This window comes from Symphalangus syndactylus, chromosome 8 (genome assembly GCF_028878055.3).
Source record: "Symphalangus syndactylus isolate Jambi chromosome 8, NHGRI_mSymSyn1-v2.1_pri, whole genome shotgun sequence".
NCBI lineage: Eukaryota > Metazoa > Chordata > Mammalia > Primates > Hylobatidae > Symphalangus > Symphalangus syndactylus.
Window position 1 is genome coordinate 79,277,711 of NC_072430.2, and position 23,081 is coordinate 79,300,791.

The 23,081-nt window shown below is 37.0% G+C and overlaps 1 long non-coding RNA gene across 1 annotated transcript; it reads right to left on the bottom strand.

Moving 5' to 3' along the window:
• Positions 1-1,651: 1,651 nt before the first annotated feature.
• Positions 1,652-5,854, bottom strand: LOC129488077 (uncharacterized). Its single transcript, XR_008659583.2, has 3 exons — positions 5,699-5,854; positions 4,425-4,594; positions 1,652-1,854 (listed from the first exon to the last, which is right to left on the bottom strand). It is a non-coding gene; the product is annotated as an uncharacterized lncRNA (long non-coding RNA).
• Between the last annotated feature and the right edge of the window lie 17,227 nt (positions 5,855-23,081).

Here is a 23,081-nt window from a genome sequence, read left to right on the forward strand (position 1 = left end):
AAAAAAAAAAAAAAAAGAAGGTAGGCTTTGGAGCTGGCCAACATGGGTTTGAATTCCAGTTCCAAAGTTTTGTAACTCCAGGAAAACCCCTGAGATTCAGCTTTCTCATCCATCACATGGGGTTTTTGTGACAAACTCAGTGCCTGCAAATTTCATGCTCTTAATAAGTGGTATCTTCATACAGCTTAGCCACTTATACATAGGCACTTCTCTAAAGCTTTTGATTTACCCCATTTTTAAGGCATATTCTGCTGTCACATTGAGGTGAGATGTCAGATGAGATCCTGGGAAATAATTATGAGAGCCTGAGTGCTGGGAGGCCACCTCTCTCTCCATCCATTTGGCAAGGTGCTTGGGTTGTTTTTGTGAGTGTTACGCAGAGAACAGAGATGGGGAAGGCTTGGTAGCCTCTCAAAGGCCTCTCTAATTTCTGTGCTGTGGCAGGGCACTGATTCCTTTTGTCCTGGAAGTTACAAGATTGCCATCAGAGTATTCCTTCCACTGGTTGAACAGCACAATGTGGGATAAAGAACATAAACTCAGTATTGTCTGCTGAAACTCCACTCCTTCAGCCGGTCATATTTTTCTGAGCACCCAGAAGAAATGGTGAGAAACTGATGACCAGTTTATAGGAATTTAAAAGGGTGCTTTTCATTTCTAATTCCTGCATCCTAAAGTATCTATATAGTAACCTGTCAAGCGTTTTCTTATTTCTTTAATACATATAATAAAGAATGGAGAAAAATAGGGTTATGAAAATCAAAGCTGTATTTTGACTAGTTTGTGTATGTATTATAAAGAATTCATAAGCTATCATAAGGCTCTGTGATACATACAGAAGAATCGAAACAGCATTCAAAGAGTATGCCCTTCAGAAAAGGTCAAAGAAAGCCAAGCCTATGGTTTAGAAATGATAACAATGTACAGATTTAATAAAAAGTTTTAGTTTATGGCTGATTTTTAAAACTATATAAAGTCTAAATAGAGGTGTGAAGTAAGCAATATATAAATATAGGTCTGAAATTTTTCTTGTATTTATAATCTTTGATCTTCAGGAGAGGGGCTACATTTTTATTCACTATTTATCCCTGGCAGATATTAGACACTTAATATGCTTGATGAATAAATGAATGAATTAATGAATTAGCTAATGTTAGGGTCTAAAAACTGTTGACAAATTATAACATTTATAATATTTTCAATGTGAAAATAGCAAGACTCACATCTACAACTTGAATGTCAAATGTCTTATGGTTGGGTGATAAATCTGAAAGCAAGACGAAAAGAATTCTTCAGTATTTTAGGAAAAATTCGTAAATGTCATCCATAAATTTGCTGCCTATATATAAAATGCAGACTTTTGATTAAATATGTAACAAAAGATATGTCTTATGACCATATTACTTATAATTAGTTAATAATTGTAAGTAATATGCTTCAAGGGGCAATGAGTTAATAATGTGTCATTAATAACATGCAAACAAAAGAAAACCTAAGCTAGACTCCTAGAGTAAGTACAGTGAGGCAAACACCTGTACTACTCTTTCCTCTAGTTTTTTCTTTTTGTAGATGTTAGGAGCCAAGATAGAAACAAAAATAAAAATACACTTTCAAGTAGTACATTTAGCTCATTTACTTTATTATCTGGAGATCTTATAAAGTAATATTTTATTTTGAGTGATTTTTGCAAGCAATCTGAAATTAAACCTTTTCCTTGCACCTGTAAAAATGTGTAAATGATGGAACTGGCAGCATGATGATCACTTTACAGAGAAGCATTTCCTTCATCATCTTCAAGGTCATGCAGATTTATGATCTAATCACCCACGGCTCTTTAACAGGATGCATTTGAATCTGATTAAAAAGAAAAACAAATAGCTGTATGGATTTATTAATAAAATGTGCCTGACCTTTTCACTTATCTACCTCTTTCAACATATTGTGAGTTTAAACCAGAAGGGAGTTTCTGGGATTTTAATCTTGAACGTTTCAGCTTCAGAGTTGCTTCAGGAGTCCTTGCCTACCTATCGGTATATGTGGATCATGGAGGGCTATCTATTTTCCCCCTCTTTCTCTTTGGGGTTTAATTACTTCACCTACATCCTAATTCAGGTAACTCATAAAGCTTAGCCTTTGTTGTAGGTCCAACAGCTGTCTTATGTCAGTAGCAAGTAAAATGTTCACAACATATCGGAATGCTGCAAGACAGTTTATAGCGCTGCAATAAAAGGTAAATTGAATTTACAAAGATGCATTTGTCACTGATTAAAAACTTACAAAGTTAATTGGAAACACTGTGGAGGTGTTACCACACAACTCGAGGTGTAATGGGTGGTTCTAATTCAGCCTGGAGGAGAGTTGCCAGTCCCATTATAGTCTCACACAGTAAGATGCCCAGCGACGCCATCCAATTTAAGTAGCAAAGCAACACAGTAAAGACTTCACATATTTTTAATATGAGGTGAGTGTAAATTTGCTCACAATTATTCTTGAAAATAGCTAGAGGAGACAGCTTTCTGTGTTACAGAAACACTGAATGTGCTAATCGCATGACTTCCCCTTGCAAAACACATTGAAGGGGTTTTATTTTCCCCATCTGCAACTTTTCTTATTTTCCTGCCGTTCACATTGGCAGCACCATGACAAGAAGCATATCAGTTGAGAAGAAAAAAGAGTGAAACAGCCAGCAATGTGAAGTTAGCAGGACCCTCCCTTGGGACTTTGGCGAATTATCTCCACATAATTCACTTAACCTTTGCCATTTGGAGACTTGGGAAACAATGTATTTCTAAACTTGAGGCTTTTAATTGCTGGTTTTAGTGTCACTAGTCCAGCTCAGTTGGAGAGATGATGATTGAAAAACAGTTCTAGGAGGCTTTTCACCTCTGGTGCGCATCCTGGATATAATTAAGTTGGTGGCCTGGGTGGCTTTTAGATTTTTGCAGACAGGAGTGAACAGTTAAGGCCCAAGTGATGGGCCTTATGTAAACATTGTGTGTGTATCTTGAGTTGAATACCTTTAATTTTAATTTTAGACTAGATTTTTGTTAAGAGGTTAAAAGGCAATATAATGAAACTGAGTAATTGCCTTTGGTAAATTCATTATACCAATAACCAGTACCAAGTTATCATGGAGTCATCAAATTTTTGAGTCTTAGAGATCATGTTTAAATTCAATCTCTTGCACTGAATATGATATATATTTTAATTTTTATTTTTATATAATCTATACTGTATACTTTTAAATAGTTTAATACTGTTTACCAATAGTATTTTTGGTATCAGAGGTGGTAGTGACTATGGAATTTTCATAGGTATCTAATTGGTTACCTCAGCTGGATGGACAGAGTTTTAAGTCTGATTGATTCTCCTAGTCAAGTATAGGCTATATAGTCTAAAGGAGACCATATAGCCACATAAATCTACGTATTTTTAAAGCTAATATTTATTGAATGCTTGCTATGTGGTAAGTGCTTGTTGTGTTTAGCCCCATTTAATCCTCACAACAATGCTATAAGTCAAGTGCTATCATTATTCCTATTGTACAAATGAGAAATCCGAGATTCTAAGATGTTAGATAATTTGTTCAAGTAAGCATTGCAGCCAGGATTTGCACCTTGTATTGTCCATTTACAGAGGAAGGGCTCTTTGGTATATGGCCTTATTACCATTGCATTTGTATGTCACAGGCCTATTGCAAATATGTAGAGGCAACTATTTCCTTAACCTTTGCTGGTTCCTCAGGATTGGGGGACTAGCTGGCATCAGTAATCAGTTGAGTATAGGAGCAAAAGTCAAGTTCATTTCTAAGAGTTAATGCAGTATGGAAGGTGCACAGGATTTGATATTTGAATCTCACAGTTTTCCCTGACAGTCTTCTATTGATTTAAAGAAGTCAACTTCTTAAAACTTCAGCTTTTTAATCCACAAAATTGGGATAATACACCTTATGGGCATTATTGTGAGGATCAAGTGAGATAACATGGGGAAAACACTGGGTAAAGTCCTATTTAAATATTAGTTACAATTTTCTTCTTTTTCATATAACACCATTTTCAGGATTTTTAGCAAAGTCTCTCTTATAAAGTAGTTGCACTCACAAGCTGCTTGATGAACTGACTTTAGTAGACTTGGATGGAGCAATGAATAAGGATCACTGGTTCCAATCCTAGGAGCACTAATTTGACCTGTAGTTACCTGTTTGTTTAGAATTTTCCAACAGAGCTTAGGATATCTATGAGGAAATTGTCTTCTTGAATGATGCATATGCATTGTCAAAGGAACCAATCACTTTGCAACCACAGAGAAACTTGGAGGTAGAGGTAGATTTCAAGTTAAAAAACTGAAAGTTTGCAGAATTTCATTAGAATGTCTGAAAAAATCAGATATGCATCATTACAGAATGAATGTTAGTTATTGTATACCTGAGATGGAAAGCGTGGTTCAGCCCAGGAAAGTGCCCTAGCCAAGCAGGGAGCTCCATTTATCTTAATTCTTTCTACTTTTCTTAAACTTCTTTCTTCCTTTTCATCTTGTATCTGTGGCTTATTGAGTTTGTAAGGTCCTTATTTTTAAAACTGTCCTTTTGTTGATGCTGCTTATTAAATAATTATAGTGGCAAGACAAGTCTGTTATTATACTTACAAGATACTGACTATCCACTGTTGCTAACTCTTGGCTTCCATTCTTAACAAGAAGCCAGGAGAATCTGAATGATTTCAATCTAGAGATAATTTAAAGAAAACAAATTTTAATCCTCGCTCTTTTTCCCACCAAGCTCTTGGTGAAACAGTCAACATGTTGTAAAATGGCCGAAAGCTAGGGTGAAATTCACAAACTTAATGATCAATTCTCACAATCTATGTATTTGAGACCAACTTCCCCATGAAATATAGATTACTGTTATTCTATTCTTTTTTATGAATAGGAAAATCAAGGTTATAAGAGATTAAAGGACTTGTCTGAGATTAGTAAAATCCAGCAGGGAAGAGCCTGGGATTTATATGACAAATCCTTTTAGAGAAGTGCTCACTTTTCTGCCACAAAGGATAACAATAAATACATTCATATTATCATCTTTGAACCTAAGGAAGTAGCATCACATTGAACAAACAAAAATAAATTTATTGATATATATGTATAGATTCACATAAAAAACAATTCTGTTTTAAAAGCATGTATCTCAACAAATCCTTATCTTTTGAAAATATGATAAGGCAAGTAAAAAATTCAAGATAAATTATGGGCTAGAAGGAAAAGTCTGAACAAAAAAATAGTAAAATAAGTAAGAGTGAACTTTTCATTTTTTCTAAGTAAGGTGTGTTCTCTAATCTTAGAGAGTTACCTCTGGGTGAGACAAAGATCCAAGAGATCTTAAGACTTGAATGACTTTATAAAAATATTTTAAATTCTTATGCAACCTTTTTTGATTAAGGATTTGAAAATATTTATGAACAAATGGGCTCAAATTTCTTATTACTTTTAGAAGATATTGGTAATACATAGATATTATCCAAGTTATGCTAACTCCAGGCAGAGGAGCTGAGCAGCTAAAAGACATCAATATGCATTTTATATTTATGAGGTAAGGGCCTTCCTTATCACTGACTCTACAGTACTATGCTTCTTTTTCATATAGCTGAAGTTTTACTTTAGATAGTATGGGATCATCTTTTAATTTAGAAATTAGTTTAGATACCAGTAAAGATGAGTAGCTGTGTAGTTTGAACAGTCACATAATCTCTTCGGGTCTTAGTTTTTTTCATCTTTGAAGCACATATGTATACAGGAGTGAAGACTGAGAAGAAGGGTAAGATACACAAGCTCAACATTTCTAAAACTCTGTTCCAAGGAACACTGGCAGTGGTGGGCTAGAGCCAGAAGCTTGGGAGCCAGTGATGTCATATTGGCAGTTTGTTACTGGCCATGGTTGGGATTATTTACACCATGGAAATGGACAAGTGCTACAGACCAGGGCCTCTCCCTTTCCCAAGAGCTGGTTGTTAAGCATTTGCCAGCATATCTCTAGTGTTTACAAATATTCTTTGAAAGAAAAGCGTTCTACTGTCAAATAAATGTTGGAAGCACAGGGTTAGACAAACTTAGTTCCTTTCTCCCTTCATCCCTCCTTTCCTTCTTCTTTCCTTTCTTCTTTCTCTTGCCCTGACAAGAAATGTGATTCTTAAGGACATCAAAGAAGAGATATATAGCACCTTACATTATAAAACTTGGTAGAAATGCTCGTAAGACATATCTCTTAATTTTTAAATTTACATTCCTCATTGGGACTGATCACATCTTTCCCCATGTCTCTTTCTTCACTTTCTCTGAGATCTATTTCATCATTTATTATACAAGTAGCATGCAATATTTTTGTATAAAACAATATTTTTATATAAAATAATAAAAAGTACAAATATATTTAGAGAGTAAAATGTAAACTCCCTCCTTGTTTTTTTTCAACAGAAGATCTTCTCAGCCTTATTACTGCTAAAATGTGCACCACAAGCTCCCAGAAAAAATTTTCAAATTTTATCTGAACACAAACATTGTTCCCTTAAACACCTATTAACATGTTTAAGTACATGAATATTTTTTGGAAGGCAGTTGCAGAAATAATGGATGAGTGGATTTCTAAGAAACCCCTGAGTTGAAAAATTATACCAAGTGTATGATGCTAAAGATGGCAATTATTTTAGATACAAGATGAACCACATGATACATAGAGGTTCCATTTTTGGATATGTTTGTGAAATAAGAACAAATGATTCTGTTGATTTACTTTTAGGGTGGGAATGATTTTTACTGTTTTCAAGTGTTGAAGTGCTCAGCTCTCTTTTGGTGGTTATCTAGAGATATCATAGGTGTGGAAGATTTTGTGAAATTTCAAGGGGATGCTGTTGCTGTAACCCAAAACATCCTAGAAATGGAGTCTGTATGTAGTGGTTCTTGAAGTGGAAAATTAAATACATTAAGAACTAAGTGTGTTTAAGAATATATCTACAGACATTTACAGATAGATATGAGATAGGCAGACAGACAGTTCGATTGATTGATTGATAAATCAATAAATATAAATATAGTTTTAAAGTTTCCAGAAGAAACTTTGGATCCACAAATTCTATTTAAAGCCTGGCTTTTACTTTTATTGATCCTGTTCACTAAATTTAAATTATTTCTGCGGTACGTTTGCAAGTTTTTATGTCCACTGCTTCAACTAGTGTTAAGGGAGGTTATAAGACTATACTTTCCTCTTAAGAAAAATTTATCCAATTAACCCCTTTGATTTGTTGTCAGAGATCTTTTAAAGTATAAATTGTAGATAAAGTATGGTTATGAAAACAGTTTATTTGCCTGTGAAATATGGTATAATTACTAAGTATAATATGAGTACCTGGTTCAGTACCTTACTCATACTAGGCTCATACTAGAGTTCTTGTTAGTTTGAATTAGTATATGGATTCTGATAACTGCTATTAAAATAAGGTGTAATGTTAAAAGAGTAAAGTAAAGCAAAAGGCCAAGGGAGATGACAACATGGATTAAAGGAATTACTGAACTCTTATTGTAGAGTACACAGATAAATCTTAAAGATCGCCTTTTTTAAACTCACCCTGTATCTTATTGAAGTAAGCAATAAAAAACTTGGTCTGGTCTCAGTGTGCTAAATGCTACTGCTGAAAGGGTGTTAGACTGAAGGAATCCAGTGGTAAGTTGTAAGTGACACATGCACAGAACTGTTAGCAATTAACCTTTTTCTCCTTCTTGGAATTCACAAGGGACGGGGCCCACAGGAAGCTAGAGTTAGCTTTCTTCTCCTTTTAGTTAGGAGTAAATGCCTTTTGCAGAAAATACTGCCTGCTGACCATATTAAAGATAAAATTGAGAATAATTTAATGCAACCTTACTATCCACAGGTTAGGTAAGTGTTGAAAGAAATTGGCATGAATAGAGGCTGGGAAGAGTTACTCTTAAGAGTGTAGGTACTGAATTTTGAAATCCAAGGCCAACTGAACAGGGCAAATGAGGATATTACAAACAAACTCTTGTCAAAAGCAAAGATAAGTGAGGGTGATTTTCCAATTAGTTCTGAATATTCCTATGGAACAGATTATAAATTCCTGCCTACTTTGAGGATAAATGTACACAAAGTGCCAGTTTTACTGCAATGGAGAGACTTTTTATTTACTCTCCTTTTCCCAAAAAGAGAGAGTCTCAGCTTAATGGAACTGAGTTCTATAAAAACAATTGTTTTTAGGAAGAGAAAGAATAAAAGATGAAATTAGCTGAATATCTGTTATAGGAAATTAAAATTATTCTTTGAAAGCTCAATGCAATTTTGTGAGCTATTATATACCTAGTGTCCAACACATATTAGGCAAACAATACATATTTACTGAGTAAATCATAAACAAATGCATGCATGAATTTTTTTTTCAATGTAGGTAGGTAGAGAGGCCAGTGAGAAAATAGAAAAAAAATACTGAAAGATAACTAGAAGTCTTTATACATACCCAATACAAGTTGACAGGTTTAATTTTCTTTTGGCAAATTAATGTTACTCTTTTTTTATAATAAAACATAGTTCCATCTTGCTTAGCTAATACGTGTGATCTTATTGTATTTTTCCCTTTATTTAAAAACTCTTATTTCCACCAGTGATAACAATCAACCGTAATGCCATGAATATTGGAGAAACCTCTCTTTAGGGGAAGTGGATAGCCCTAATTCACAGCAGGGCCAGGTTACTGTGAAGAGAACTCCTAACCCCAACGGTCTGTAAGAACCGTCCCCACGATGACACACCTCCACTGATTGTCCAGTCACCTTCTGTCATTTCTTCAGATCCCACTTCCTGTCTGCAATCCCGTTTGCTTTTGTATCTGTGGTTCTCAAGTCCCTCCGCCCTGTGCTCTCTTCACAAGTGCACATTCTACAGCAGGAGGGCAAACCCACTCTCAGCCTCACTTTCCAGCCGCAGATCCTAAAACACCAACCTCAGTTAAAAACCTAGCCCTTCTTCTGTCTTTGGAGGGAAGGTCAGATTTTGTTCCCAGTTCCATCAAGGGGATTTAACTAGCTCATCTCTAAGGTCATATTTGGCTCTAACAGACTATGAATCTTGATTTTTATGGTTCTAGGATTCTACGACATTAAGTAATAACCACAGAATATACTTTTATATTTCCATTTCAAAGCTCTGGCCCATATGTGATTGACCAGGTGGATGGAAGGAGTGAAAAAGCAGCAGGATACCCCTGAGGAGGTTGCTGTGGCCAGCAGCAAACGTGGGCAGGTGACTGCTCCCCAGGGATCCTGCAGAAAGGATGCATGCAAATGCTGTCTCTTCCAGGAGTCAGGATGTCAGGGCTTGTCTGCTACCTGGTCCAGTCCCTGAAAAGGTTATGATGCCCCGCATACCTGGTGTGTATTTTGAAATTAAAATATTTCTTTGTCACAAAACTCAAAATTTATACAGATGTTAAAATGAAAATCATGAGGGTTTATGTTTTGTTTTGTCTTATTGTTAAGGTTTCCTGGTTATAAAATTCTAGACAAGTTCATAGAAGTGAAAATTTTCTGACTGCTACTGTATGCATACATTTGGGTCTTTCTGCTTAAAAATTTCACATTGACTTTGAGCTTGGGTTTGAAATTTTGCCCCTTATTTTTGTCAAATGCCAACTTCATGATTCTTTCAGTCATTCAGATATGGAGAACTATGAGTCTAAAACCACCCCCAGATACACTCTACAGGTGCACACGTTAACCCCACGGATATCTCCAGCCCTGTTTCTATTTTTGTAATTTGGTGGCATTCTCACTTGTTCTATGGCTTCACTGATCACTTCTATGTTGGTCATTCCAGAAAGCCCTCTACAGGTCCACTCTAAATGACCTCCTATATTTCATTGTTTTGCTTGTGCTCAGACCACTAATTTCTTCAACATTGTGTCATCCATATAACTCACAAACTTCGAAGTAATTTTTGACACTTTCCGTTCCTTTTATCCAGTCAGTCACTGATTCCTGTTTTTTCTACTTCTTTAAAATATTTGTCCATTTAGTGAGTGGTGACTGCCTGCCTTTTATGCACTGGACACCATATTAGGAGCTGGGGATACAACTGGCTTTGCCTTCATAAAGCCTGCAAACAAGCAGGTTTGAAATATCTCTTGCGTCTTGCCCCTTCCATTCTATTCCCTTAGTTCCTGTTTCCATGGCCCTGGACTGATGATGTGTTGTGCTAATGCTGATCTTTTGAATTCTGTTTTACATATGGGATTGCCAGATTCATCTTCCTGAAACACAAAGATGATCATGCCATTCCTTTGCTCAAAAACCTGCAGTGGCTCCCCATTTTCTACTGTGAAGCAGCCTGTTATAGTTGGGGAAATACTGTGCCAAGAGTCTGCAGTCTGCTGTGGGTTCCAACCCTGGCTTTGCCTGAAATGCACTGTCTGACTTGGGATAAGTTTCTGATCTTTGTTTCCTTATCAGTAATGGGATGGGAGCTGGAGGACTGGGTGTGGTGAATCCTAACATCCCTTCTGCTTCATTTCCTATTTATTGCTATTGTTCTATTTATAGAGCCCTACCCCTCTTTGGACTTAGGAGGCTTCAAACTTTGATATATCTTCTAACATGTGCATATGATATGGTTTGGCTGTGTTCCCACCCAAATCTCATCTCGAAGTGTAATCCCCATATCCCCATGTGTCGAGGGAGGGACCTGGTAGGGGGTGATTGAATCATGGGGGCAGTTTTCCACATGCTGTTCTGGTGATAGTGAGTTCTCACGAGATCTGATGGTTTTATAAGTGGCAGTGTTGCCTGGGCTTTTCTCTCTGTCCTGCCACCTTGCAAAGAAGATGCCTGCTTCCCCTTCTGCCATGATTCTAAGTTTCCTGAGGCTTCCTCAGCCATGCAGAAGGGTGAGTCAATTAAACTTCTTTCCTTTATAAATTACCCAGTCTCAGGGAAGTTCTTTATAGCAGTGTGAAAACAGACTAATACAGCATAGATTTCTAAAGAAATTGAATAACATTTTTCTAAGGACCTCTGCTTTTTGCCATGATGTTGGAAAAGCTCCTTGATTTATCACCAGGAGAAAGAAGATTTAATAATCCTCTGCTCTCTTCTTTCTTGGTGTGAAAATAATTACCAGGACAGCCATTAGCTATTGCACATTTCTGACTTCCTGAAGTCAGTACAGGTGTGTCAGAAGGGAGAATCAGGGCATCTGAAGCTGACTCTATTGTTTTATTGATCTGAATGCTTAGATTTCAGACTTCGAACATGAGCTCATCTCTGGTGCTGAATGAACATTAGGGCAGGTTGGAAAACAACTACTTTCTCCCAGGTTAAGCTGTAGCCACTGATCTTTGTTAAGGGTGGTTTTCCTGAAGCACCCAGCTCAGGAACACTAGTGACTCTTCCTTTTCCTAAGAGCTTGCAGCTCTTTCTATATTGCTCAATGTTTTGAGTCACAGAAGTGGCAAATTTGGTGTGGTTACCCTTTGGAACATTGATATTTAAGAGTAGCCACTTCCACACCTGAAGCAAATATGGTCGTGAATATCTTTGGATTTATATTAGAAAAAAATCATATGTTCCCAGAAGAGACATATGCAAGCCCACTGATATTCCTTCACTTCTTTGAAGGTTCTGTGACAAATTCGTTGTTGAGTTATGGTCATCACGGCCACACAAGGAACAGCAAGGAAAAATGATAGTCCGTCATATATTATGGTGATGTTCCCGTGTTATTCAGGGTGATTATACTGATTCTAGAAGTATATCATATTGACTACCAGCTCGAGTCTTACCCACTCCTGTGCCCCCTCTGTGACCTCCATGGCTACGGAGTCTCTGCCTGCTGGCTTCGTGGGGATCTTGTATGTGCAGAAAAGAACATGATGGGGAGATAATGAGAAAGATTTCTCAATCTTATTATTACATTTGTAATTGTGTACTTGAATTTCACCAAGACAACAGCAATTGGTAGTTTTGGTTAGAGAGAAAACAATATGGTATGTTAGGAGCCTGTTATATAGTTTACAGAGTTTTTGATGATTTCCTTGTAAAATCATGCCTTATGAAACCGTGTCTAAATTATTTAGAAAATAGTGACTCATTTCTTAGCAGAATGTACTTAAGCTAGATTATTTTGCTGGCTATGATGTATATGTGAATAAAATAATTCACAGGAGTTTTATGTTTGCCCTGTATTTTTCATTGGTCTGGTTTTAAAAGACAGAAGTTAGACTATGCTTTCTTCTTTTAATTCTAGGTATGTCTTACTCCTACATTTAGTTATTTTCCTCTCCAGATAAGATATTACTCTTTCTTAGTTAATATTCATAAAGCACTTGGAACACTGCCTGTCGCATGGTATTAAATAAAATCAGTAAATAAATGCAAAAATTAACTAAATTAATTAAAAATAATATCCCAGCAACATTTTGGGGAAAAATTCTGATAGCTTTGGCATTGTCAGTAGCTCATATGTGAAAGTAATTTTAGGCTTTACCCCCAAATAAATGAGATTTAAACCAAATCTCATTTTGGATAAAAGTCAAAATTGATTTTTAAAAATAATATGTAAACCTATTTTACACAAATTCTTATTCATGCTTATTGTAGAAACTATATACAAATAGAGATTAAAACAAACTTCCACTACTTAATCATCTTAACATTTTAATATTTTCTTGTCCTTTTATCCAAAAATTTTCCCTCTGTATATATGTATATATATCTACTATATATATGTAAATGCTAAAAAAAGAATGTGTGCATATTAAATTATATTTAAATATATATATACATATGTATACATATTTTAAATATACGTTTTAGTCAGATCTATTTTTTTCATTCACTCAACAAATCCCTACAAAGCAGTTTAAATTTTCATGCTGATGACCATGTGGCCGCCCGTGAGCTTGTGTTTTACACGTGTTGTTTTGTCTTGCTCTTATAACTCCTATGAGGTAGCTACTATTGTGTCTACTTTACAGAAGAGTGTCTGAGGATTACACTGAAGAACTTATCAAGGCAATGCAGCTGGTGTCTGAACTGGAATTTGAATCCACTGCGCTCTGAATCACTGGGCATTCATGCTAGATATCTCCATGAACTAGGATGGTTAATTTATTACATTTACCATATTTAGAACAACACCTTCATAAAAAGGTGTATAAACCAGTCATCATGAGCCACACACTATATTCAACCCATTTTCAAGACCTAGGTTTAACTTGCCGACTGAGATTTCCACAGCATGAAAATCAAAAGATCTGGGTTTTCATCCTGCTTCTAACTAACTGTATGATCTAACACAAGTCATTGGGCTTCTACTGACTTTTCTTTTCTTGACTGAAACATCCCTCTTGGATTGGGCTGTGAGCTATTTATTCACCTACAATCTATCGAACACATTTGAAAAGACAAGTTAGACCCTGGGATAACAAAAGAAATAAGATATAATCCCTCCCCTTAAGGAGCTCCCCTTGTAGTAGAATAAAGACCACTGGGCTTCAGGGTGCTGTGTGCGTTGACAGAGGTGTGAGCCTGGTGCTGATGAAGCTCTGAGGAAGGAGAGACGCCCCCTCCCAGCACCTCCAGCTCTGAAACGCATGACTCTAAAAATGACCGGCCTTTACACAGATATATCTCTTCTCCATCCTTTGGAATGTAATTCATTTCAAGGTGAAAAATATGTGTTTACTGAGGGCTTTAACATAAAGCCACATGAATAGTAGCTTAGCTCACTTAAACACTTCATCAGAGAAAACTGTGATGACAGTGTGATGTTAGCCATTTAGCTTCTTTTTAGGGGTAGAATAAAAGCTTCGATTATGTTTTTGAGTTAGTGTATTATAAATTAAGAAATGAGTTGGGCTTTATAGAATTTAGAAATTTATCATTTCTTTTTATTCCATTGAAACATAAAGGCAAAGTACTGTATAACGGTTGGACTCACCACATACAAAAGATGGATATTTGTGTTTTTTCTTTGTAAGTAGTGTTGAAAAGTGTTTAGATAAATTATTTGAAATAGAAACCTTAAATTTCATATTTGTTAGTAAAGTGTTTGTAAAGGGAAAAAATTCAAATCTTATTTTGTTACAGTAAATTAAAATGCATTTTCTAAGGAGAATATTCATATTCAATTATTTTACTTACATGCTACTTCCTTCTATAAAGAGATCATACATAACTTTGCTTTTTAGTCAAATTAAATTGTAAACTCTTCTCATTGGTGTTGGAAACGATTTGCACATTGAGTTACTAAATATTGCTAAATATTCATAACCTATTGACTTTGAGACATTTTATATCCTAAGACTTTCCAAGTGTAAGCTTGAAAATGCTTTGATAAATAAGATGACCAAATTATCATTCATTTATTTAAGATAGAATGAAGTAATAATATGGTTATCATAAAGACTGAGTAATTGACAATGTTTGCCTTCAATGTGAATTTAAGGAGGGATGTCTATGTGGAGAAGGAGGAGAGAAAAATAAGGAGGGCAATATGCGTAATTCATGTTTTCTTGTGGATGACTTTGTTCACAGGGTACCCAAAGTCCCCAATCCAAGGTGTCTCCTCTCTCATCCACTAATGAAGTAACATCCAAAGGCACCAGAACCCTGATCTCTTAGGTCTTGCTCTAGTGCTCTTTCTATTATACCACCTTGTGAGGGCTAGTGATTTTTTTGGGTGGGCTGGGGAACAGGCCCAAATGAACTCTACTTAGACCTTTAGTTCAAAAAGGAATAGTGAAGGTAATGGTTTTATTATTTACTCAAAATACCTGCTAGGAACTCAAGCACCAGGTATATTTAGGCAGAAAGCCTAAAGAACAAAGTCGACGTTAACTGACTTTAAAAGTAAATGACACGATCAGGCGCAGTGGCTCACACCTGAAATCCCAGCACTCTGGGAGGCCGAGGCAGGTGGATCTCCTGAGGCCAGGAGTTTGAGACCAGCCTGGCCAACATGGTGAAACCCCGTCTCTACTAAAAATGCAAAAATTAGCTGGGTGTGGTGGCAGGCGCCTGTAATCCCAGCTACTCAGGAGGCTGAGGCAGGAGAATCACTTGAACCCGGAAAGCGAAGGTTGCAGTGAGCAGAGATTGTGTCATTGCACTGCAGCCTGGGTGACAAGCGCGAAACTCCATCTCAAAAAATAAATAAATAAATAAATTTATAAAATGCAGGAGAAAAATACAAAATTATGAACTCGGATTTCTAATTTAGTAGTCCTAAACTTCACAGCTGCCTTTTGAAAACTGAATTTGCACAGGTTGTGTCTCATTGATTAGATTTCATCCTGAGCTGCAAAGTCCTTCAATGAACTTTATGCATAATATCTTTCTGGTTCTATCCTGAAGAATATTCACACTGCTTTGTGATTACGCAGAGATGACAAACATTAACATACTATTCTTTGAGTGCCTTTTCTTCCAGGTGGCTGCATGTGTTTTTGGTTCTGATTTGTAGATGAAGGGGAATGTGGGCCACAGAAGGCTCCACTGTAAGAGATGGTACATATAGAGATTAGAGAAGCCCTTCATCTCCTTTTTTGATAAAAATGTTATTTGAGAACACCATTAATTTTCTAGGTGTTTTAAAAGAATGAATAACCCTTTTCAATCTGGAAATTTTTAAATTCAATCATTTAAAAGAATGAATAACCCTTTTCAATCTGCTTTTGGAGACTTATCTCAGGGTTAGGCAAAGAAGATGATCACCCCTCAGCTGCGCTGTGCAACTGCTTAGCTTCCTGATTTCATTGCGGAGTTGGCCTCTTAATTTTCCCCAGCTGGGTCCCCTTGGCTCAGGGGAGACTTTCTTGGTTAATGCCAGTCAGGATGCTGTTGTTTCTGCACAATTAAAACACAATCCACACCTCCTTTAATCGACAAACCTCAATGATTATAATGAAAGACCTGATATTTTAAATCCAGAATGGCCGTGAGCTGCTGGGTCATGGCTTCCATCCAGGAAGCCAAGGAGAGATGGGTGGATGGGTCACCTGACACAGGGCCTGGCAATAAAAGACGAACTAAAGGGGGTGAGATAGGTGGAGATAAAGGTGAAAGCGTTTTTATTACTTGGCAATCCATCATTTTAAGGAGGAGAGAGTCCCAAGGAATAATGGAACTATGCAGATACAATGAATTTGGCTGCTGAAGAAACAAACATTACTCTACAATGGTGTTGTCAGTTGACAACATCTATTTATTGAACACAGCACAGAGCACTGTACTAGGCATTATGCCAGGGCTTAAATTACACAGACACTCTCAGACTCACACCCCCTTTCTTCCTGTAACCTGGAGAGAAGGGAAACAGGGAAGAGATATTTGCTTCCTCCCTTTCCTTAGGGTTTGTACTATAGTGAATTACATATTCCAATGAGATGATTTTACATAATGACAGTCTTTGTCAACACTAATATCCTGTTAAGGAAAGATGACTCCGAAGAGAACATTAATACAGTTTCATAAGTGACAATTATAACACAGGATGAAACATGGATAAAATAACACTTTTGTTTATACTGAGACAAGTTTTCCAAGTCTCTTTAGGTCTCTTTAAATATAGAGCATTGTCTGCCCTCCCCTTGACCCTTTCTCTTCCTCACCCCTCCTCCATTGCCCCCATTCTTCTTTGGAATAGTCACCCCCACCCCACTCCATGACTTGGTTTCACTTCACTCTGCAAGAGCACAGAGCCACTAACAAAAGTAAGGAAGAGAGTGTGGAAGATAAAAGCAGTTACTCAGTGAAGGGCCCTGAGTGGGCAGTTTAAGCTATGACTGGGAAATGTCTCTACCCAACTGCTACATCTCTCCCTGCCCATTTCATTAAGCAGAGGTTCTTTTTGGATAACTAGGTTCTCTGTGGGGATGTGGAGCACCTCTTTGGTGTGCTAAGCTTTTTACTCACTTTCATCTAATAATTAATTCAAGGAAATCAACACCTGACTCAGGGCGAAGATGCTTTGATGCTGGTACAAAAAAAATTGCAAAGATGTGAAGATGCTGGCGCAGAAGAGAAGGCCAGCAGGACCAGGACAGGAAGAAAGCATGAGAGAGGGTGCTGGGACTCCACCCACATCAGGTTTTCTACTCCAGACTGGCTATAACTCCCACTTCTGCACACTTGGGATCCCAACATCCTCCTTAAATGTTGGGAGGTGTCCACATTATGATCTTATGTTGTTAGGGGCTAAATTGTGTGTTTTCTACAAATTCCAGTGTTGAAGCTCTAACCCTTATGACCTCAGAATGTGACTGTATTTGGAGATAGTCTTTAAAGAGGTGATTAAGTTAAAATGAGACCATTAGGGTGGACCCTAATCCAGTATGACTGGTGTCCTTTTAAGGAGGAGAGAGACACTAGACATCAGTGCACACAGAGGAATGACCATGTGAGGACACAGCATAATGGTGGCCACCTGTAAGCCAAGGAGAGAGGCCCAGGAGAAACCAGCCCTGCCAGCCCCTTGATCTTAGACTCCAGCCTCCAGAATTGTGAGAAAATAAATTTCTGTTGTTTAAGCTATCCAGCCTGTGATATTTTGTTATGGCAGCCCTAATAAACTAGTATGTGTATAATGAAGCCCTGGACAACAAAGACTCTAATTTCTCCGCATATTTGTAGAACTCATCCCAATTATATAGAGCTCCTACTCTGAGTGCTAGACAGGGTGTTAAACACTTTTCCCTGTGTTATCTTGTTTAACCATTAAGCTGAATCCTCCAAAACCCTTTGGAAATCAGGCTTATCTAAGAAACTCACTATTGTAGTGAAGCTGTTTTAAAGAAGAATTGAAGGTATTTATCTTATAATCTGTTATATTGTGTTACATTTTAAGATAATGCTAATCTAAGGACTGATAACAATTTAATTTGCCAGAATCATTAAACCAAATAACATCTTTAATAGTGGCTCCTAGACAGGGGCAACTGTATATTTTAATGCCCTATTTGGGGAAAAAAAAAACCAGAGTAGAAAACATATCTATAAATAAGAATTTATTGCTACAAATTACCTGGGAAAGGAAAGATGTCAAGTTCATATAAAGAATATTATTGACCCATGGATTTACAGCTATATAATAATTTGGTACCTGGTTTATTTCTTAAAGACCTAGCACGTTTCTTGTTCTTTTCTCCTACTATATTATGTGCACATGACGTTTCAATAATCAAGCAAAAAAGATGTATGCACTATCTTAGTCTTTGTTGTCTAATTAAAACTTTTTATGCATAGCAATTTGTTACCATTTTGCATTATCATCTGAGTTCATTTCTCATGGAAAAAAAATTCACATCAGTTTAAAAGAATATTTCTTTAATCAACAGTTCTGATTGTCAGTAGTACCATTTCGTAGATAGTTTTTAGCTGACTAACAAATCTTTTATTTTATTGGCTGTCTCATTTTGCTCTCTTGCATGTTTCACATTTATGGTCTATTCAGACATTCTCCTGTTTTGTTAAGTGGAAATCTGTGTGGTCTTTGATGTAAGACATAATTTATTTGACAAGGAAATATGAGTCTGTGCCCTGAATCCACATTTAACTGATGGATTGAGAAATTTTAAAATTGCAGCAAGATAGACTCTCCTCCAGATTGCTGTACTACTTGCATTTTGCTAATCTATTTGGGAGTAAATTTACATATGTGTGTCTATATATGAATATATAGAGTCATACAACCATGCAGCTGTACTCGTGCAATTTTTCTACTTTGTTAATAGAAAATGCAGTCTCATTTTGTTAGTCATTAATGGTTCCTATAGAAAACTTTCAAATAATTTTTTTCTGAAATTAAATTCAAGATACTAAGTTTTATCTTCATATAGATAGCTTTATAAAGAGAGTGATAATGTCTTCAAATTTGTGCTGCTCACTCCTCAACCTAGTAAATGGAAGTTCTGTTAGCATTTCAAGATTTATATATTTCATACATTCTCCCAACTCTATGGCCCAGTTCTGGTAATTGGAAACTTACTTTCAGCTCATTCCCTGTGCTCAAACTGCTTGTCAATTAACCTTTGCAAAATGAAAGTTTTAAAAAATACGACTTTCATGTTTCAATCATGTTCATTTTCAATCATCTCAAAATGTAGAAATTGAATAACACCCAGGGGCCTACAGTGCTTTTTACATATCATTTAAGGTTTAAAACATCTCTTTGATGTTCAAATATGACTGCCATTTATATTCAATAGATGAGATTAAGTGGTTAAAATTACTTGTACTGGTCATGCCCCTGCTTTGTTTATAGGTATGAACAAAATACTAAAGATTTTTCACAAACATGCACCATTTCCATTGATGTTTTTGACTGCTGTCTGTGACACACTAGGCCATATTAAGTAATGGGGAAGAAATCATAGGTCCTACTATGATATTAAAAATTTACATTTTGTTGAATTAAATAGAGTTGTTGACCATTCTACACTGTTGATGATATGAAGGGAAAAAGCTAACAACTTCTAACAATAACAGGGGCGAAAAACAGGAAAAAAACAAATGTTAAATGCCAAAGATTGGCAAGTGCAATCATTGGTAGGTTGACAGTGGCTACTGAGTCTTGTTTTTTGAGAGGCTGGGGGTTACCATCTCCTAGGATAGTAGCTAAATAAAGGGGAAAGAGGTCCACCATTTAGTCCAGACATGTCGACTAGAGCCTGTGAACTATTTTGCATGGTATTGTGGTTTTACAAAGATAAATTAGACCTCAATTTTCCCCACGTTAGCAGCCCCCCTCTACTTACCCCTGCCGAATTATTTCCCATCCTGGACTGCTTAATCATTTGTTTGCATACCCGTTTCTTCCTTGGAGTATATTTTGTTTTCCTAACCTGGCAGAGTGGAGAATGTTTCACCAAGAACATCACAACTCTTAATATTCATGCCTGAGAAGGAGAATAAGAACACAACCATCTCTCAGAGTTCTTGGGAACATCTCCACGTAAAATTTTTTGTTATTTACCTGCCTTCTGCCCTCTTAGATCTTAGATCCTCTTTGAAACAAAAGCTCTCATTCTCAGAGTTTCTTCTCCTTCTCTTAGAAAACCCACCCTATAATATTTAAACTCCATTTAATAACCACCCTTACCCTTTGGGAAATTTTTCAAACTTTGCCTAATCTTTCCTTTGTCTTGGACCCAATTTACTCTTCAACCTGCCAGGAGAGAAATTATGTAGCACATAGACATGGTCTCTTCCTCTCTTGCCTTTTTCATCTTTTGCTTTTCCTTTTTCATTCATCACTGAATGCTAGTGGAATCAAAATCCAGTGATAATTTCTGGCCAGGCATGGTGGCTGACACTTGTAATCCCAGCACTTTGGGAGGCTGAGACAAGTTGATTATTTGAGCCCAGGAGTTCACCACCAGCTTGGGCAACATGGCTGAACCCTGTCTCTACCAAAAAAAAAAAAAAAAAAAAAAAAAAAAAAAAAAAAAAAAAAAAAAAAAAGGAGAGAGAAAAAAAATCCAACAATAATTTCTTACACTGATGATATGTAAAGTAATAGGGGATTGTAGGGTCTGATAGACATAGATTTGACTCTGGGTACAAGATTACTGTGTGACTTTGGGGAGATTCATATCCCTTCATTGCGTCTCAATTTCCCCATCTGTTGAACCTACCTTTCAGAGTTATGCAAACAGAAATAAAACATTTAGCACAAGCCTGACACAAAATAGCATGTTCAGTAAATGCTGTCTTCTCAAAAGCAGTATAGAAGAGGTTAGTGGCATAGACGCTGAAGCTAGACGGCCTGGGTTCATAGTTCCAACTCCACCAGTTTTGTGATGTGGGCAAGCTATCTAACTTCCTGGTTTGGTAGCAATTTATTTCCTGGGGTTTTTGTGAGGATTAAAGTAGTTAATATCCGTAAAACACTTAGAATAGGGCCTGGCATCTGGTAAGCATTATTTTGGTATGACGTACCATTATTTTCATCTCCTTTCTTCAAGATATGACCCTGATCTCATGAACAAGGTTAAGTGTAACCATTGTTTCCCAATGACTTGAAGCAAAGTTGAGCTGCAAACTTGTTGGTGAAATATAGCCTTCTTTAGCTGATTTCCAAGCAATGCTCTGATGAGAGCATGTTAACTTTTCTTGAAAGAAAGAAAGTGGCCGGGCGCAGTGGCTCACGCCTATACTCTCAGCACTTTGGGAGGTGGGTGGATCACGAGGTCATGAGATCGAGACCATCCTGGCTAACACAGTGAAGCCCTGTCTCTACTAAAAATACAAAAGATTAGCCAGGCGTTGTGGCAGGCGCCTGTAGTCCCAGCTACTTGGGAGGCTGAGACAGGAGAATGGCATGAACCAGGGAGGCGAAGCTTGTAGTGAGCCAAGATCGCACCACTGCACTCCAGCCTGGGCGACAGAAAGAGACTCTGTCTTAAGAAAAAAAAAAAAGCATAGAGGGCACATTCTATCTGTTATGAGCTATGAATTATAGTGTAGGGGAGAAAAAGAGCTATCTTTCCCTCACTTATCATAAGGCTCATGGCTGAGGCCTCTATAACAAAAGACAGATTAACAAGAGAGAAGCACATAAACGTAATTAATATAAGTTTCACGTGACATGAAAGCCTTCAGAAATGAAGACCCACAAATGAAGACCCAAAGAAACAGGGAAACCTGTGTATTTTTATGCTAAGTTTGATGAAGAAGTGGATAGTTGTGCAGAAGTATGATTAGATAAAGGGTGTATGATCTAATGGTAATAAACTGGGGAACTTAGCAAGGCCTGATTGCTCAGATTCTTTTCTGTTTCCCTGTGTCTTCATAGTCCTTCCAGGGACATTCTTTTCCTCCCTAAGGTATAGGGAGGGTGTCTCTGAAATGACTGTCTTATGACCTACTGTGGAAGATGAGATAATTTGTTGAGGGCCTACTTTAGGGAAGAAGATGAGAGTGACCATCCTGCTTCTACTGTTTTCTCAAATGCCAAGGTGCCATATTTTGAGATTGTGTGTTCTGCACCCCATCAGTGGCCTTTGCTAGGACACTGGATAGGTTGGTTGGCTATAGTTCTCAGTTGTTCTTATGCATATGGGAATCCAGGGAACCAAGCTGAGATTAAGGAAAGAAAAGCCCTTAAGAGTGAATCTTTGAGTATTAAATTCTACATGTATCAGCATTCAAAAATGTGAAAGGAGAGCTTGCTAATTATTTCAGCAGTGAAATAAGCAACAGTCAACCTGGTTTATTCATGTAGGTTGGAGTTGACAGTCAAATGAAATCCCAGTGAAAACTCAGGAAAGATATTCAAGATCAACTTTGTTTTTCTACAAGTCAAAAAGACACCATTTAAAAATGTAACACTGGTCAGGCACGGTGGCTCACGCCTGTAATCTCTGCACTTTGGGAGACTGAGGCGGGCGGATCACCTGAGATCAGGAGTTTGAGACCAGCCTGGCCAACATGGCAAAACCCCTTCTCTACTAAAAAAAAAAAAAAAATTAGCCGGGTGTGGTGGCGTACGTCTGTAATCCCAGATACTCAGGAGGCTGAGGCAGGAGAATCGCTTAAACCTGGGAGGTGGAGATTGCTGTGAGCCGAGATTACGCCATTGCACTCCAGCCTGGGCAACAGAGTGAGAGTCTGTCTTAAAAAAAAAAAAAAACAGTAACAGTGATACATGTATTCAGCTTGAAGAGACTGAGATGAAGGTATGAGAATTTACCAGTCAACTCCTGGGGCTGGTGATGCATAAATTACACAGACCCTTATGAACACAAATGAAAGTAAAGATAATGTATACAGCATTGAGCTTTTGGAATTCTAACTAGTTGTTCTCATTATATCTTGTCTGAGCATCAGTGTGATTAAAGCAATTGATTTTTCCTTTATCATTTCATCTTTTTATCCTTCATCAGTAACCTCTTATAATCTTTATTCACTGCTATAAACAAAGACAATGTCTTGACTTCATAAAACCGATACCTTTTTTCCTTGGTTTTATTTTAGAGCTAGTTTTGGCCCATGATGAATTGCTGAATGGTTGATTTCCTCACACTCCTTTTTGC